The following is a 20,095-nucleotide window of genomic DNA, read 5'->3' on the forward strand; positions in this document are numbered from 1 at the left end:
AGGCAACTAAGAAGTGCAGGCTTGCATACACTCAACTAGAGGACAAGATAAATGGCAAAAACACAAGAAAATGAAGAGAAGTGCAACAAGAAATACTGAGATAGTGTTATGCCGGTGCCACTAGCTCATTTCTGTAATCCTAGCTACTCAAAATACTGAGATCTGAAGATTTTGGTTAGAAGTCAGCCCACATTGGAAAGTTCATAAAACTCTTCCCTCCCCCCATACATATTTTTTATTGTAAAAATACTGTACTGAGGGGTTATAGTTACATGAGTAGGGCAATGAGTACATTTCCTATCGAGCATTGTTACCTCCTCCTTTGTTTTTCCCTTGCCATCCCTTCACTCTCCACTTCCCTCCTCCTCCCCACCTAAAATTGTAAAGTTCACTTTCTTTTTGTTGTTGTTGTTGCTGCCGTTGTTTTTAATGTACTTATGATATACTGTCTGATATTTTTCTTTTTATAATATATTTTTATTGTAAAAATACTGTACAGAGGGGTTACAGTTATATGAGTATCTCCAATTCAACAGCAAAAAGCCAGAGGTAGAACTGTGACTCAAGTGGTACAGTGGCAGCCCTAATAAAAAAAAAAAATTTAAAGCCAAGTGAGAGTATGAGATCCTTAGTTCAAACACTAGTACTGGTATAAAATAAAATACAAATAAAGCTTTATGAGCTAGACATACATGTGGCAACATGTTGGTCCGAGTAACAAGAATGGAGCAGTTCTGCTGTCCTGGGCGATGCTACCTTGTGCAACTCCAGTGTCTGCCATTCTGCCACCTCTAGCTCATGACCCCATCGCTCTGTGCTGAAGGCCCTCAGTGTTTTTTCTTAAAGATGAAGGAGAAAGCTGGAGCAAGCAGCCTGGCAGAGAAGAAAGGAATTATGCACACGGTGGTTTGGGTCCACACTGCCTTCTGTTACAGCATGCACACACTGACTCTGCTTCCTTTAGCATCTCCTATTTTACATTCAGAGTGGTTTTTTATTATAAAGGTGATGTACAGAGGAGTTACAATTATATGTCAGGTCATGAGTACATTTCTTTTTGAACAATGTCTCCTCTTGCCTCTTGTTCTCCCACTTTTTTCCCTCCCGACCTCCCCTCTATCCCTACCCCAAAACCCAGTTGTAAAGTTCATTTCCAACAGTGTTTAGTGAGTATCACTACTGAATTGGTTTACCCTTTGTTCCACCATTTCTGTGAGTCTCCTTCCCCTCCCCAAATCAGATAAACTTATATACAAGACAAAGGGTACAGAAATAAGAAACAGTGACATGAGAGAATAAACCACAGGGGGAAAAAAAGAAAGAAAGAAAAAAGAAAGAACTGCAGATAGTACAATAAAAATCTTCTAGTAATTAAAACAGTTTGGTACTGGCACAGGAACAGGCCTGAGGACCAATGGAATAGAATCGAAGACCTAGAAATGAACCCACAGATCTATAGCCACCTAATCTTTGATAAAGGAGCTAAAAACACAGGAAGGAAGGAAGAAAGCCTCTTCAACAAATGGTGCTAGCAGAACTGGCTATACACATGCAGAATACTAAAGTCAGAGTGGATTAAAGTTGCTAGTTACAACTTTAAAAAAGTTTTCGCCCCCTCCTTTTTTGTGCTTGTACTAGGGCTTGAATTCAAGGCCTTACACTCTCACCTGGCTTTTTCACTCAAGGCTAGTGTTCTACCACTTGAGCTCCACTTGAGTTCCAGGATTTGGGGTGATTAATTAGAGATAAGAGTTTGGCAGATTTTTTTTCTCCCCAGGCTGGGCCTCAAGACATGATCCTGAGATCTCAGCCTGGTGAGTAGTTAGGATTACAAGCATGAACCATGGGTGCCAGCTCGCTTCATACATATTTAACCCCTTTATCATTCCTATGAACACACATTGTTTCTTCTCTAAAAGTTTGCAAGTGGACAGAATAAACTAAGAAGCTAGAAAGGGAGAAAGAAGGGTAAAAATAAATCAGAGACTGAGCAGAAAAGAGTGACAATAAACCTGGAAGCTTCCCGGCATTTTCTGTCCAGCCTCCCTCACACGGCTTCTACCCCGTTTATCGAGTTTGAATTATAATTCCCCTGGGCCAGCAAGCGATCTGCAATTTCCAAAGTGCCTTCTAAATGATCAGTAATCAAGAAGTGCCAAGCAATCGTGATCTGTAGGCACTCGCACAGGGTCACTGTGAGGCCTCTTTCCACCCCGCCTCCTGCCTTAAAGCCCCACTGCTCCCTGCTTAGCTCCAGGAATGATGGGGCTGGGGTTACCACGGGAGCCCGCCCCCTGTACATTACCATTATTATTATTTTGTGTTCCTCTAATACTTTCATTGAAAGATAATCATGTTATGAATATTAACTTTTATAGGCTGCATTTGTAACTGCTTATGGGTAAAGCAGTAGCACTTTTGGAAATCAAAATGACACTAATAATTTAGTCAATTTACTTTCTCCCATCTCTGCCTTTACAGTCCTGTTATTTTGTTACTGCACAATCTGAATTTTGATACAGTCATCCTAGTAATAAGCTTTTTTTTTTTTGTTCTTCATAGTTAAAAGATTCCTTGGATGGAGGCAGGAAGCAGAACTGCTTTATATGCTCACGTTCAGCAGTACTCGGTGCCACCAGGTGCCTGGGCCTGTGTAGGTGTGAGGAGGAGCTGGCACTGTTTCTCCCAATCACAGCACAAGGAAGGAGACAAACCCACAAGCCACAAATCCACACATCACCACATCACTTCACGAAGGATATCCCACATGTGGAATCTAAACATCCTGATGTTTCTGATGGACACTCCTGGTGATGATGGGATTCGCGAGGTCTTGGCTGAGTTTGAAGTCAGAGAAGATGGGTGTGAGAAAAGAAAAACTACAAATGAGTGGAAGATACATGTTTTGTCTAGCAGTTACTAAGATACAGAGGACTGCCATAAAATACAACCCCAGAAACAACAAGAGCAGAAAATGACCCCTATTGGCAAGGATAAGTGGGAATTGGAACATCTGTGCATTGCTATGGAGAATTTTGTTGTTGTTTTGCTTTGTGCTACCACTGGAGCTTGAATTCAAGGCCTGATGCTCTCACTTAGCTTTTTGACCCATGACTGGTAATTCTACCACTTGATCCATGTCTGTAGTTCCCGCTTCCTTCTGAATAATGGGAGAGGAGTCTCACAAATTTATCTGCCTGGACTGACTTGGAACCGTGATTCTCAGATTCTCTTGAGTAGCTAGGATTACAAATGTGACACACTGGTGCCCAGCACAAACTAGTTCGACCATTTTGAGCAGCATGGAAAGGTTCCTCAAAATTCAAACATAGAATTGCCATGTGACCCTCACAGCTCCACTTTCAGATGTACATCTGAAAGAGAAAAATACAACAGCAGGAACTTAAGTAGCTATTTCCACAGCCGTAAGCATAGCAGCGTTATTCCTCATAGACAAAAGGTAAATGCGAGCCACAAGTCCACCAACAAATGAATGGCTTAGCGAAGTGTGGATGGTACATACACACTGGAACATTCCTCAACCTTGAAAAGTAAAGAAATGCTGGTCTTCCAAGCTCAAGTAATCTTGTTTGAGGGACACCATGCTAAGTGACATGATCCAAATGTCACATGAATCCACATATCTGCAGGTCAAAAACTAGATGGATTCCATCACAGCAGAAAGTGGAATGTTGGTGGCCAAGAACTGGGAGGACAGAGAAGTAAGCCAATTGTTCAGTTGGGACAGAGTTTCCATATGAGGAGGTCCAGTATTTCTAGTGATGAGGATAGTGATGGCTACTGAATAGTAGACTCAAAAATGGTAAATATTATGATACTTTCACCACGTTGATGATGATGATGATGATGATGATGATGATGGATTCAGAAACCCACACCAACCCCTCCAACTCTTTCTCTCATTTCTCTCCCCCTCTCTCTTTTCCATACCTATCTCTCTGTCCCTCACCTCTCTCTCTCCCTCCCCCATTCCTTCTCCTCTCTCTTTCCCTCCACCCCCATCTCTTTCTCTCATTTCTGCCTCTGCCTCCCTCCCTCCTCACCAAAATTTCATGGATGCTCATGCCTACCCTCTAAGCTGGGTTTCTAAGCATGATCCAACTTCCTCGCCCCTTTTTTCTAAAATGTTGCCTCCCTAGTAACTGCTGCTGTTTGTAAGTCAGCCGTATTTGTAAATACAATTAAAAATCCAACCACAAAATGCCGTCATCCAAGGGGTAAATGTTCTCCAGCTCTGAAACTGAGCTCTGTCATTCCCATTAACAATAATGGGAGTCCCATGGCTAAAACGCTGCACATCAGGCTCAAAATTTACCCCCTAGAGTTTGCAGATGGAAAAAAAAAAGGATTATCTTATGTACAAACAGAAAATGGAAAATAAAGCCGGAAGTGGTCATCTGACCGTGGAGATGCCACAGGGATAGTTAACAGGCAATCTGGTGAGAGTTGTTTCCAAGAGAGCCTGACAAGAAAGAGAGTTTGCCCAGCTCTGAGATCCAGATCTTCTTGGAGGGTCCTGTCAGAGAAGTCAGGGTCTGGGTGGCTGAAGGGCAGAGAATCCCAGCTGTAGCAGTTCCGAAGTCCATTTCCTTCTGATACAGGTGAAACAAAGACAGATCGTTCTTCCTGGGCTGTCCAACGCATACCAAGTTTTTGTTCCCAGTGAATTTCTGTGGCGGCTTGTAATTGTCCTGGTGCATTCTCAGAATTGAAGACTTCCAGGTTTTAATTCCCGCTTTACTTTGTCTGAATCTCCCCCGGGGCCTTTGTCATGTGCTATGTTGTTAGGAAATATAAGCAAATTAACATGAGAGAAGGAGGCCCTTTCTCATTCCTCTCTCCCTCTCTCTTCTCCATACCTATCTCTGTCCCTCTTTTCTCTTTTTTCCTCTCCCATTCCTCCTTCTCTCTCATTTTCTCCATGCCCACATCTTTCTCTCATCTCTACCTCTATCTCCCTCCTTCCTCACCACCATCTCATGGACTCTCATCTTTATCTTCGTCATCAGTCCACTTCCCAGGTTTCACCTGCAGACCACATGCCAGCTCTCTCTGTTACCTCACCTCCACAGGGAGCAGACAAAATGGCTTCTTTCCCATCCAATGCCATTTCCTCTCCCCAGATCCAAGACCATGGCTTTAGGTCAGAAGGAGAGGCAGCTTAGCCACTACCTTGCCAATGGATCAAATACTTACAGCTTGCACAACTTATGGCCAGTTTTACAGAGAGGAGAGAGATTCTACCATTTGCAATACACACTGAGTGCTAGAGAAGCAGACTAACCAACCTACCAACAAAACTGTCTATATTTGTCTAGAGCCACAGGTAGCTAAAAAGAGGGAGTCTATGTAACACAGTATAAAACTTGATGCATGACATACAAAATAAAGTTGAGGGAAGGGGTTGGGTTGTGAGGGATGGGGAAGAATGATGAAAGGGTTGACATTTGATCAAGATGCATTGTATTCATAAACAGATGCACTGAATGGTTACTCCTTTCTACAGCTGCTTGGTCAAGTTGTAGGCAGGGAGTTTCCAAGATCAAATCCATTTCATGACAATACTAATACGTTGTTTGCCTCTTTTTCTCCTTTTTTTCTCTATTGGTATGAATACTGATTTTGCAAAATATATGATAAGAATAAATACACACAATGTAAATGATGGAATCTCATCATTAGCAATTGCATTAAGTGAAATAAGCCAGGCACACACACACACACACACACACACACACACACACACACACACAAACACGCATGCACTTACGCATGCACACACGCACATGCACACACCAGATATGGTAACAATCTTACAGGAAAAAAAACTTAGAATATGATCTCACAGATATAGAAAGTAAAATAGAGCTTAGCAGAGGTCAGAGAGGAGGAAGCAGAGGGAAGGGTGGAGATGGACCACCGAGTGCATACTGAGCCACTGTTGGATGGGATTTATGAGATCTGGTGATGTGTTATTACACAGTCAAGTGACCAGAGCCAGTGGTATGTTCTGAGTACATCAGTTTAACTACAACAGAGAATCCTGAACATTGTCCCCATGCAATGACAGATGTTTCAGATAATGAAGTCAATGCTCCCAATTTGATAGTTCTATAATGTTTCATTATATGTATGGAAACTTCACACTGTACCCCCACAAGCATGTACAGTCATTATACATCAAAAACAAATTTTTAAAAAATCATAAAACAGTGAATGAAGCAGCCAGGACCCCAGGCAAGAAGTAAAGCAATATCAGGTGAGCAATAGGCTCTCTGTCACCACACTTAACACCAACTTTATTTGATATGTCCTTAGCAAGACAGCAATAATTAATAATTTTGTTATATCCTGACCTAGGCATTCTTTCTGATTTTCTGTGTAACACAGAACAATAGTGTTACCATGCATACATGCCAGGGTTAGCTCAAGGAAAATGCATGTAGGACTGATACCCTGAGTTACAAGCTAAACTATCCACATTTTCTACACAATAGTATTGTCTCCCTAACTGAGAAGGTAATGGAGACATTCTGGTTCGGACTTCACTATGTAGAAGACTTCATTTTTTTTTCAGAAATGAATAAAATAAGCCCATCATTTAAAAAGAGACAAGCCAGCTAGGTGCCAGTGGCTCACACCTGAGAGCTGAGGATCACAGTTCAAAACCAGCCTGGGCAGGAAAAGCCATGAACTCTTATCTCTACTAATCTACCAGAAAAACAGAAGTGGTGCTGTGGCTCACGTGGTAGAGCTCTAGCCTTGAGCTGAAGAGCTGAGGAACAGCGCCTAGGCCCAGAATTCAAGTCCCATGACTGACAAAATAAAAGAAAGAAAGAAACAAACAAACAAACAAACAAACCACAAAAGCCTTTTCAATATTTCATTGAATCTTCAACACTTGTATCATTTTCCAATGAGCATGCTAGTATATTATTAGTGAGGTTTTTAAATTATTTTATAATTGTACATAACAACAATTTGGAAGATTAATATAAATTTGTGAACCCATATTTTCTGAAAACCAGTAAACAATACTATAAAAAGAAATCACAGGATTCTACTAGCAATTCCATTCAAAGTTCCTAACAGGACAATGGATTTTAACACAATAAAAATAGAGAAAGGTCATTCTTGAAGTGGTTTCAGAATTTACATTACAAATCACTTTTGAAAAATTACTATTTGGCAAGCTTTTGTTCAGGACCTAAGAAAAACATGTAAAAATTATTTGAGAAGTGGGGAGAGACAGGGAAAAAGAGAGGCACATGGAGAGAGAGACCAAAAATAAATGGAAAAACTGGGAAGCCCAAATAAAGCTTACACCTTAGTCTCATTTGATTTCTTTTTTTTTTTTTTTTTGGTCGGTCATGGGCTTGAACTCTGGGCCTGGGCACTGTCCATGAGCTCTTTAACTCAAAGTAAGCACTCTACCACTTGAGCCACAGAGCCACTTCCAGTTTTCTGGTAGTTAGTTGGAGTAAGAGTCTCACAGACTTTCCTGCCTAGGCCGGCATTGAACTGTAATCCTCAGATCTCAGTCTCCTGAGTAGCTAGGATTACAGGCATGAGTACCCAGTGAATATATGCCTTTTTTGTCTGTTCCTGGAGCTTGAACTCAGAGTCTGGGCACTGTCCCCAGTGTCCCCTCTCTGTGCTCAAAGCTAGCACTCTACCACTTGAGCCACATCACCACTTCTGGATTTTTCCTTTTATGTGGTACTGAGGAATCAGTCAAAACCAGGGCCTCATTCATGCTAGGCAGGCACTCTACCACTAAGCCACATTCCCAGCCCTTGATTTCTTAATTTTGATCAATGTGCCATGATTACACAATGCCTGAACACTAGGGGAAGCCTAGTGGGTGAAAGAGATAAGATACATTCCTGGCAATTCTATAAATGTAAAAATCGTTTCAAGTACAAAGGTTAAAAGTCAACAATAGGAGCAAACAACAATGGCTTCCCATTTCACTCAGAAGAAAAAGCCAAAGAGCTGGAGCAAGGGATATACCATGTGATCTGTCCCAACCATGTGATCTGCCTTGACCTCACTGGAATTCCTCCCTCTGACCCCTAAGACCCACCCACTGAAAGTCCAGAAGGCTGGCCCTCTCAGTGAGCTCTGGCCCGGACGCTGTCCCTCAGGCGTTCATTCCGTTGGCCAAAAGCTTTGCTTCTATCTTTCCTCAAAGGTGACCTCAAGAGGCCTGGCCTTGACATTCTATTTAGATTTCATCTCCTACTCCCCCTCCCCCCAATACACATTCCAGATCTTCCTTCTTTTGCTCTTCCTCCTTTCCTCCCATGCCCCTCTTCCTTCTGCCCCTGTGTGAATGCTATTTGTTAGGGCTGGGGTTGGTTTCCTGTCTTCAGTTTGATTATGGTGATTGTGTTCTTTCCTGGATCCACTGCTCCTATCATACCGAGCTCTGTCAGCTCCACAGAGTGACTAAACTTGCCCATAGTATTCTGAACTTGCCCACGGTAGTCCTCACACTGAACTTGACTTGTTTGTTTTCAACATACCTGTGCTTTTGGAGTTCATCCAGGGGTGGAGGTTACAAACACGATTCCCACAGAGGAGACAGGGCAGAAGGTCCTGAGAATCGGCAAAGGGGTGGGTGGGTGGAGGCTCCTTCCTGTCACCATGGGAACTAGGCCTGCCTTGCACCACCCAGCTCTGGAAGACCCCATTTGTGGAAACCAGGAAGCCAAGTTCAAGGTTCTGAGAGATGCAGAAAAGGCTTCTGCCTGAGCACCTTTGAAAGTCCCAGAGGGCTTTTCTTATGTGGTAGGTATTGTAATGAAAAAAGACCCAGACATGACAAGAGACACATGGGTAAAGACAGCTATTAAAGCAAGAATGATTGATTTCATCGCACTCCAAGGTAGCACTCTCCAGCTCCAGCTAAGGCCACTTCTCAACAGCGGCCTCCCTCATTTGCATAGGTAATTGACAGCTTGTTAACAGCTCATTAAGAACACTGAAAACCATGTGACAACTACAAACGTGTGCCTAAATGGGGACAGAATCTGTGAATGGCAGGGTGTTGAGAACTCAATCAGATCTCAGACTACAGGTCAGAAAACAAGGATATCAAAGAACTTAAAAAAAAAATTATTAAACAGTCCTGTGGCTAGAGTGGCAAATTCAAACCAGGGCTAGAGCAATTTGAAGGTTCATCTCTAGCTCATGTGATAAGATATTATAGTTCCAGTTCAAGTCCGTAACAAGGGATCATTGTCAGTTTCTAAAAACACCCATTAAACTGCTTATACAGTTTTCTTAAATTTCACCTTTTGCATAAATACCAGTCATTTAGATCCTGTAACCCAATAGACTGCAAGTGAGAAAAATGTACAGTATAATTTAATTTTAGCCCATAAAAAGGAGATAAGTTTCCTGATTCAAACACACTTGCCATTGGTAAATTTGGAAGCTACATTTTTTTCAAAGAGCATTTGAATATAAATAGTGCAAATAATTGTTACATCAGCAAAACTCTTCTGAGCACCAGAGGCCCAGGTGGGTTTCCAGTGTGTGGAATACCATGTTTAAATAAAGGGTGTGAGGCTCTGCGGTAAAGCTGATCAGTGCTCTGTCCTGCCTGCAACCCCGGAGAACACAGCCCTGACAGCATAGTCTGTGGATTCTTTTCTTTTCTCATTTTTCTTTCTTTCTGGGTCTATGGCAGGCAAATGGAAAATCAGCGTGGAATAGCGATCTGGGAAACACTGCCCGTCACTCAGACCTTGGGATTTTGACACTACCTTCAGGGTCGTAGCCAGCCAGCTCCCTCCATGCTTCTCAGCTCTGACCCACTCGACAATTCTGGACACCCCTCCTTCTGTCCACACCCCAGGACTTTACCTGAAGTGGATCCCATCCCCGGTCTGTTTCTCATCCTCTGTCTTGTCTCTGCATGGGCAGGCGCATCTCATCCAGTCGGGTCCAGTCCGGGGGACCCAAGTGTGGATGGAAAGACACCAGGGGAGGCGCTGGGTTTCACCACTCAACAACAAAGTTGGCCCTGCCCAGCTAGCTGTGCAATGTAAGAAGGCTTCCATGTTTACTCTGTTGAAGTAAAAGTGATGCCAGGATCATAGTAACCAATGGTGCATCATCCACTGACCAACCCTGGAGATGTCCATTCAGAATAAGTTTTCAAGTAAGATTAGGAGTAAGCATTGGCTAGCCAGGCACTGGTGGCTCACACCTGTCATCCTAGTTACTCAGGAGGCTGAGATCTGAGGATCCTGATTCAAAGCCATCCAGGGCAGGAAAGTCTGTGAGACTCTTATCTCCAATAAACCACTAGAAAACCAAAAGTGGCGCTGTGGCTCAAGTGGTAGAGCGCTCACCTTGAGCTGAAGAGCTGAGGGACAGCAACCAGGCCCAGAGTTCAAGCCCATGACCAACAAAAAAACAAAAGAGAGAGTAAAGTTTATATGAGAGCTATCAATGGATTGGATCAGAGTGCTGCATGGCCCAAGGAAAGCCTGTCTAGAGGCTGCATGGACACATAAGCAAGAACAGACTGGACAAAGTCCAAGCATCAGCTCCAGTCTCTGAAGAAAAGATGAGAGAAACAATGACAGCAGTGCAAGCTAATGCTAAGAGCAAGAGCTTGAAAAGCCACACACATGCACACCAGCGTGCACACGCACACATGCACACACAGGTACGTATGAGCACACACTCATACATGCATGTACCACGCCCCGAAGTGTCCACTGACATCCTCCCCAATGTTCCTGGTTAGCTTCTCCATAATTCTCAGTTCGTAAGCTCACCAACAATCTTTAAAGGCAGTATGGCAATTTGCCCCCATATTAATGGTAATAATAACAACAACAACAAAGATTTTTCTTTCAAATTTCAAGTCCATCACAAAAATGGTGAACTGAAGTATTTCTATCCAAGTTGATCAGCAGATATGTCAGGCCTGCTAAATATTATGTTAAAGATAACTTTTTTTAGCTACTCACATATATCTAAAGCCAGAAGATGCACAAAAACATAAACCATTCTCTCGGAAAGTGGACGAGGAAGCTCACCAGGCTGTGTTGTCACACAGCGACAGTTTGCTGAGTTGGAGGGGCCTGCTCACCACCACCCACCACCATCACCCACCCAGCTCACATGAGCAGTTGAAACTGGGGGCTCCAAGCCCCAGGGACTGTACCCAGTTCCTTCTATTTTTCCCAGCCTCTGCCAACTCTCAAAGTCAGTCTCCATGTGATTCTATGTCTAAAGAGGCCACTTAGACTCAAGGACTTGGAGAACTTTCTCATCACCACAGAGTCCATAAGTGACTGAAGGAAGTGCAGGTCTCTGGAGTCCCTGGGTTGACTGGTGGACCCAGCGGTTCTGAGGAGGAGCTGGGACCCCTGTTTTCTTCCTTTCTGTCATCACCCTTTTCTTCTTGATCCTGACCTCCACTGTCCCACAGTCTTTTCTGAATCTCTACTTTGATTTCAGGAAATGACTCTCAGCCTGAGAAAAAGAAAATACATTTTTTTCTTCCACTTGTAATTTTCTGACACAGTCAATTGTTTTGTGGGTGAGGATGGTACCTGAGGCTTCCTCCAGGAGCAGATCCTAAGTGCACTCTGTCCCTGAGTAGCAAGCACACTTCCCTTCTGGTTAAAATCTATTACCCACCAGGTAAGCTGAGGCTGGAGGACCAGCTCCTCCAGCAGGAGAACCCAATTGAGAACCAAGAGAAAGTTTCCTGTGATCACAAAAGATTTTGTACAAAAATAAAAAGTCCACACACTTATAGCATAGCAGACAGCACAAAGCACAGGGTGGAAGACTCAAAGAGCTCAGTCCAGGATCCCTGGCACCAAAGGCTGCTACTCAAGCATGGTTTGATCGATCGAGTCACAGCAGCTCCAGCATCTGCCCAGAGCTAGGTAGAAATCCATCCCCACTGTACAGAGCAAGAATCTCTAGAAGTAGGGCCTGGGGACCCATGTTTAAATGATGTAGCCATTTGATTCTGAAACACCCTAGAGATTGAAAATCACTGCTTCTAACCCTGACATCCCTGGGGAAAGTTGGAAAAATAAAATTCAGGACTCCCAGCTAAACTTGAGTTTCAGATAAACAAGATTGTCACCGTTGTCATCGTCATTCTCATCACCACCACCACCATCATTATCATCATCATCATCATCATCATCATCATCATCTCTATTTCTTAACGCCATGCTATTGGCCAGGCTTTGCATTGGACTTTTGTACACAGATTTGGCTGGTGGTCAATGTGATGCATCTGCTAACTTGTTTTCTTTCTAGATTCTTCTTTCCTAATGGAGTTTAGGATTTTTGTTTTTAAATTGAGTTTATCTTCCACAGAGATTTAATTTCATTTAGGTTTGAATTTCAGTCTCTGAGAGTTTCTTGTCACCCACGTTTGAGAAAGTTTTTTAAAGTACCATGTTTTTTAAGTACCCTTTTGCATCTTCTTCTACAAAGACCTCAGAGCCATATCTAGCCTTTGGATTTGGTATTCTCACATCACAAGTATAATGTAAACTTGAACTCCACTCCCATGTACCAAAGCAGATCTGGTTCTTGTGGAGAGCTATTTTCCCTACTTGGAGGCCAAGGTAAATAAGCAGGATTTTGTTGTTGTTGTTGTTGTATCTCCTGGTTTATCGTATCGTTTAGAAGTCTAGGATCTGGCTCCTACCACATGTAGTTCAAAGCTACATTTTCGTTTCCAGTGTGGGTAATGAATTGCCAGACTGTAGGATGTATAATCTACATCCCCTGAAAGGTCACTATGCCATCCACAAACCAAACCTTCATTTCAAGCTCCAAGTCATTCATTCCATCCCTTTCAAGGCCAGGCCTATATTCTTAACTGTTACATTTCTCCAATATGTCCACGTATTTCTCTATGGATGTGGCTCACTCTACCTGTTGTTAAAACCCGGTCTGTAAGGTCTTCTTTCAACCCAAGAGCCAGAGTCTATGAATTCTTTCCAGTCCACTCAGAAATACCTAGTAGCAAAAAAAAAAACAAGCATATGAGTTAAAAGGCTAGATATAGAATAATAAAATGTAAAGAGCCGTGGACATGATTTTGCAGAGCTATTCAACAAACAAGTCAAAACAAAATAAAGCAAGAAGGAGGCACTCCAACAGGGTCTTGGCATTTTGTAAATCTCACCAATCATGTGTGATCATTGATCAAGAGCTATTCTTGTTTAACAAACTATCCCAAAACTTTGTGGCTTAAAAGAGAGATCATAAAGCATGATATCATGGGCAGAAAGTTGGACTGGGCTCAGCTGGGTGATTCTTCTGCAGATAAAGGACTGTCAGGGTTTTTCAGCTGGTGGAAGGACTGGTTGGGAATTCCTCAAACACAGGCCACTCTTTTATCATGGTAATTCTTATTGTTGACCAGAATGCCAGTACCAAACCCTGCTAGCTTGGTAACCACGGAAGAGTCACACTTCTTACATAGCTCAGAGATTCATGAGACAGGAAACCCTGGGCGGCCTTTCCATACAATTCGTAACAGTAGTTCCAGAGCCCAAGCAGGATTTGAAGGCCTCTTGGTAGGAAGAGATTTTAAGAATGTCTTATTTCACTTATTTCCATTTCCTAACAAATGGAGCGGTGTCATTTTTTCTGATGGAAGCATAGAACTCCATTGTATAAATATACCATATTTTCTTGATCCATTCATCTACTGAGAGGCATCTGGGTTGGTTCCATATCTTAGCTATGGTGAATAATGCTTCAATAAACATAGTTGTGCTGGTAGCTTTAGTATAGTCTTGTTTGTGATCATTTGGGTAAATGCCCAGAAGTGGGATTGCTGGGTCAAAGGGGAGCTCTAGGTGTAGTATTTTGAGGAACCTCCATACTTCTTTTCAGAGTGGTTGAACACGCCCACCAACAATGCAGTAGGGTTCCCTTTTGGCCGCATGCCCTTCAGCATCTGTTGTTATTAGAGTTCTTGATTCTAGCCATTCTAACTGGGGTGAGGTGGAATCTCAATGTCGTTTTGATTTGCATTTCTTCTATGGCCATTGAAGTTGAGCATTTCTTCATGTCTATTGACCATCCTTATTTCTTCTTCAGAGAAGTCTCTCTTTAAGATCCCATGGTTTCCCTCATTTGCAATAATTAGTACATGTTTAGGATAATTTATCAGATAAGCAGAAAAGCTCAAAAGCTATGTACATATGATCATATAAGATGATGCTAAGTGAAATGAACCCCAAGATATGGACACAAGAGGTTTTTCTTTGTTGTTGTTGTTGTTAATGTACTATGTGATTTTTTTGTTTCCTTTGTTTGTTCTTCCTCCTATGGTATATCCCCTGTTGTCACTCTACTTGATTTTGCTACCCTGCATCTTGTATATACATTTGTCTAATTTGGGGAGGGGGAGGGGAATAGAAAAAGCTGAAACAAGGACACAGGATGACCCATTGCAACAATGATACCCACAAGACAGACTATAGGAAATGAACTTTACAACTTTGGGGAGGGGGAGGAGTGTGGGAGGTGGGGTAGGGAAGGGACAGTGGGAGAACAACAAGGAAAGGAGTAACAATGCTCGACAAGAAATGCACTCGTTACCTTGCTCATGTAACTGTCACCCCTCTGTACAGCATCTTTACAATACAATACAATCTTCAAAAAGAATGTGGCCCACCATTCATTTGCTACCACAGAGCAGGATGCCGGTCTCTGACCCAGGCTGGTACCAAGGACTGGAGACGTTTTAATTCCCTTCTACTTACTGACTCTAACACCATCTCTGAGCTTTTGTTTTCTACATCTGAATCAGGGAAATGCTAACCCAGACCCCAGCTAGAATGTCCTCAGATGCAAGAACTGGAAACACGGACATGTAGAAATGATAGCAAATTAAGCTTTATTTTTCCCACTTGAGAAATCACAGTTCTCAATCTCTTACTGTGAAGCAGGATAAGAGGCTGGGAAAAGAATGGCAACCTGTGCACATCAATGCCTTTGTGAAGCAGGTTTCCACAGACAAGAGAATGGGAGTGGAATAGTGAAGTGGTTGTCCTGCCCAAAGTCACACCATGAGTCAAATAGGTATGTAAGAGTCTGGTGCAAAGGCTGGCCCCCAGAATGAAGTTAAGAAATAGAGAGACGAAGAGAAGATGATCATTATGATGATGATGACAATGACAATGAGCCCCATTGTGGTCCACCAAAAATATGAGGTCATTGATATAAGGAATACATCAATGTTTAAAATGCCAACTTACCGCAGTCAGGAGTCAAGACAGCGCACACTAGAGGAAAGCAATCCTCTTTCTAAATATTTGAGTAATTCTGCAGACTTTGCTTTAAGACAAAAACATGGTTATCCAGACCATCTAACATACCATAAGTATTTATTAATGTATGTGTGTATGTATATATGCAATATACATACATACAAAAATTTGGTATATAATTTACACATCTATAAATTTATGATATACATGTTAGAAAGAGTGAAGAGGATCCAGCAGGTCGTAGATGAAAAGAGAAGAAACATCTGGAAGATCTGAGCTGGACCAGTGCCCCTGAGGCATTGGAAGTGAATGTCAGGTCCCCCCATATATGATTCATGACTCGAAGTGTATACTGAGGCTTAAACTGAGCGATCTGTAGTCCCATGGGTTGATTGCTCTGTGGGGTTCACTTCAGTTATGAGACCCTCACCGCACCAGCCCTGCTGTCTGACCTTTCTGTGCATTTTCATCTTGGCTAGATGGCTGTACAGGAGGGGTTCATGGCATTTTATAGATAATGAAACTGAGCCTTGTAGAAAGATGCTTAAGAGGCCTAAGTCTACTGGTAAACCTAACACAAACTCCCATCAAGGGCAAGCAGCTTGTCTGTCTAAGCACCAACTGATCATCTCCACCACCCCAAGCTTTCCATGCCCTGAGGGCCTGACCTATAGCTACACTTTCACCCATGAGAGGGTTCAGCAAATCCAAGATGGAAAGACAATCCCTCTGGAAGTATTTAATCCTTAAGGACTGACACCCACCTGTTCTTCAGCAGACCATGGGTGTAACAAGTGGTAAGAAAGACAAAGCATGAGCTTCTCTAGCCTCCAAGTGACTTGAGCATGAGGCATTCAGATTCCGTGTTGTTCATTGCCTTGTTTCCAAAGGCTTTCTTGACTTTCGATTTTTGTTTTTAAGTAAATTTCTGCTAGGGGTGTGGATCAGGTGGTAGAGTACCTAGCTAGGAAGTGCCAGGCCCTGCATTCAACCTCTAGTGTCTCCCCTTCCCCAAAAAAGTAAAATGTTTTCATATAAATACCAATACTGGACATGTATAGATAGTTCTATGCATCTGCGGTAGCTATGAGCTTACATGCAATCACGCCTTAGTCTGATGTTAAACATCCGAGACTCTGGAAAACACTTTATTGTCCACTCCATCCTGGGGCCAAATTTGCCAATATGGAGCCCCAATGCTGTTTAGGGCTCTGATCACCTAGGCCATAACTCGGGTCAAGGAGAGAAGCAATTTCTGGATGAATTGGACAATTTTTAAGCACCAGTGGTTCACGACTGTAATCCTAACGACTTAATGGGTTGAGACCTGAGGATCACAATTTAAAGCCAACTTGGGCAGGGAAACGCTCAGATGGGAAAGTCCTTGTGACTCTCCATTTCCAAAAAGCCAAAAGCAGAGCTGTAGCTCAAGTGACAGCCTTGAGCAGAAAAACTAACAGACGGCACCCAGGCCCTGAGTTCAAACCCCAGTTCTGGCACCGAGAGACAGAGAGAGAGAGAGAGAATTATTCTTCCAGCCATTCTTGCTGCTATGATTCTATGTTACTATGGCTTTGGATATACATGAAAGGCAGACATGACTCTCTGTAGCACTTCCCTGCGATGAGGATCCCCAGACAACTAGCAGCCCAGAAGAAGCTACAGCTAAGACAGAGGTTCGGCACACCACCTATTCATTCTTCATCTCTAGGCTCAGAATGAACCACAATCCAAATCTAGCGAGTCTAAGGCCCTGAGTTCAACCCTTCGGACCCCCGAATTCTTTCTTTGACTGTCACAAGCAGAAAGCAAACATCAATTCAAGGAAAGGATGGAAAGAGACCTTCTATAAACAGGGGGCTGTGACTCCTGTGCTCTGCGTCCTCTTGATCACCTTCCTCTGCTGGAAAGGTAGAATCACACATCTCTCCAGCATGTGTCAAGGACCTAAGTACCTAAAGAAAACGGACCCTGCACTCTAGAGTTTGTGCAGGTATGCATGCTGCCCTTTCCTTCCCGGTCCCCTCCCTTCTCCTCCCTCCCTCCATCCCCCCTCCAGCTCATTTCATTTCAGGAGGGCTGTTAATTCAACTTTTCCTTTTATCAAACCATGCCAAACCCCCTCCCCTCGTTCTTTCCTCCTTCGACAAACAGCCTTCCTCCTGCCTCTCTCCCCTGTGGCAGCCCATGTTTTATTAGTCTTGTCCTCTTCCATGGCACAAGCAGTACCAGTTCCTGCTCCATCAGCTTCCACCCACCCCCCGCCCCCCACCCCACCCCCGACCCCCCACTGAAAGCCACCACGGAAGCTCGCTCTCCTCCGGGTGACATCTGCCTGGTGGCAGCCTCCTCAGGCGGTTCTCTGGCAGCCTCCGCACTGCCATCCGGGCTGTCGGGTGGCTCGGCGGCTGACAGCCTGTCAGAGCCCCCTCATCTTGGGGCTGCCATTTTCTTTTGATTTACCTTTTGATTCAGAGGCATTTGTAACGCTTTCATCCATCGGTGGACAAAGTCCTCAGCAAGTCCCCCATGGCTGTGTGTTGTGGAGACAGCCACAAAAGTCCCTAAGTGACTGGGCTTTGAGGTGTAAATGGGCACCCATTTATCCGTCCATCCATCCATCCATCCATCCATCGGTCCGTCTGTCCATCTGGCTTCTTTTGCTACATGGAATCCAGCTGCCTGAATAAGCTGCCACTCCCATCTATGGGCTGTCACTTCCAGGCTCCCCAAGAGTTGCTGGCCTGCTGCTTCTTTCTGTAGCTGGGAAGCTACAGCCCTAATAGCAAGGGTCCCCAAGGCCAATCCATTTATTAAAGCCCCAACTTAGAAGGTGGTAACTTTGGGGTTAGAATGTGCCAAGTTCTTCCTTCCCTCAATGGGCAGCATTTCTCATCAAACTAGCTGCTCTCCTCCTACACATACACACACACACACACACACACACACACACACACACACCTCTTTGCTTTTGTGTACATCTCCGTGAAGCGATTCTCCCCACCTCTCCTCCCTTCCCCCGGCGGACATGAACGACAGGACAGGGTTAAATTGCTAATCGAGGTTCCGTGAGGTCTGCCAGAGACCAGTCTCCAACACTTACATCTGTTCAACAATTATTACAGCATTTTTGTCATAAAAAATTCAACACCCTGAGTGTCGTGCTAGCAAAACCTGAAAATTTATGCAGTGAATAGAATAGCTAATTTCTCTGAGGAAATGCAGGGGGGGAGGGGGAAATTACAGATTTTACTTAAATTCCAAACACCAGAGTGCACACATCTGATGCCCTTCGTGGTTTGGTTTGTGGTGGTGCTTGTTTCTTCCCTTTCTCATCCTGCCACAAGGATGGACTGGAGTTGGACTTTGCAAATGCATCACAAAGCAGGGGTGGTTCTTCACAGGAATCACACCGCGAAGTTCTACACGGGCTCACTCACCCCCAGCATCTCTGAAAGACCTCTCTGCAATTTAAATCCACTTACAGCATGCAATGAAGACCCACGGTTGTGGCGTGAAGTTGGTGAGATGGGTATGTGTTTTCCGACTTCCTCCTGATTTGCCTGTTGCCTCAAAGGCCTTGGAGTAAATCAAGGAGCAAGGGAAGTGGCCCCCAACCTCCCCCCAGATACCCTGAGAAGCTTCAAACTCTTTCCTTCCTTCTCCCACGGTTTGACAGCAGCAAGCCTAGACTTTGCCTCTCTGCCCCACCAGGTCTGGAACATGGGTTTTAGGCTAAAGCTAAAGCTGTCTACTTAGAATGCCAGAGAAATGGGAATCATTTGCTCCAGGCCATCCATCATCCAGTACTCTCCAGGGATGGACACTGCGTCCTGGAGACGGGGTGTTGGCCACTTTAACAGTCACTGCGAGTGGCATGCACGGGAATCTCCAACACCGTCACCGCAGTGGGGCGACCCACGCGACGTCAATTTTCAGACATTCTACGGCAGAGACGCGGTGTGTGTTTTTCTGACTCTTCCGGGGGCTGTGGTTTATTCCTCCTGGGAATCTCCTGCCCTTTGCCTTCCAGTCATTCTAGGTCAAGCACAGTGAAGGCTTGCCCGGTTCTGTGTCCCCTCACCCCATCTGAAAGAGAATCCATCACTGTCATTCATGTCTTAATGAAAAGCACGCGCAGTGTGCAGATACAATGAGCTGCACAGTCTTTCCTTTTGGAGTGAAGGATTTTTCCCCCCTCTTAACTCTTGCATCCTTCTCTTGTAGAAGGTACAGTGTGGCTAGAGAAAAATCTACGGATGCGGGCCTCACAGACAAGGGCTGGCCAGGCCCCCACAAGCACGCAGGCTCCTCCCCTGCAGCCCAGCTCTGCTGCAGGCACAAGGCATCCCCCTGGGAGAATGGCAGCCCCCCCCCCATTCCTGGCTCCCAGCCCCGGCCTCTCTCGCAGCCACTTCCCCAGGCTCTGGTTCTGCAGCTCGGGTACCGCCTCTGGCTCTGTCACGTGGTACAGTCTCCCTGGTGGTGTGTGTGGTAAGACGTCCTGTCTGACAGGCCACGGCCTCCAGGTATAACCTCGGGCTGGAGAGTTCCAGGATGGAGGCAGATGGCTGCAGAGTTCACCCATCAGGGGAGAAACTGAGTGCCCCACCCCCCACATCATCCTCCATGGGCCCGGGGAATGACATATAAGCAGCTCCCACACGGAGGTGACGCCCCACTACCACCACCTCCCAGACTCAGGCCAAGCATTTGGTTTGGTCTATTTTTCAGCACCCTTCTCCAAAGAATGGCTCATTATTCCCTCTCTAAGGTTCGAAGGTCAAGAT

The sequence above is a fragment of the Dipodomys spectabilis genome, unplaced genomic scaffold, assembly GCF_019054845.1.
Source record: "Dipodomys spectabilis isolate Male_0828 unplaced genomic scaffold, ASM1905484v1 ptg000157l, whole genome shotgun sequence".
Classification (NCBI taxonomy): domain Eukaryota; kingdom Metazoa; phylum Chordata; class Mammalia; order Rodentia; family Heteromyidae; genus Dipodomys; species Dipodomys spectabilis.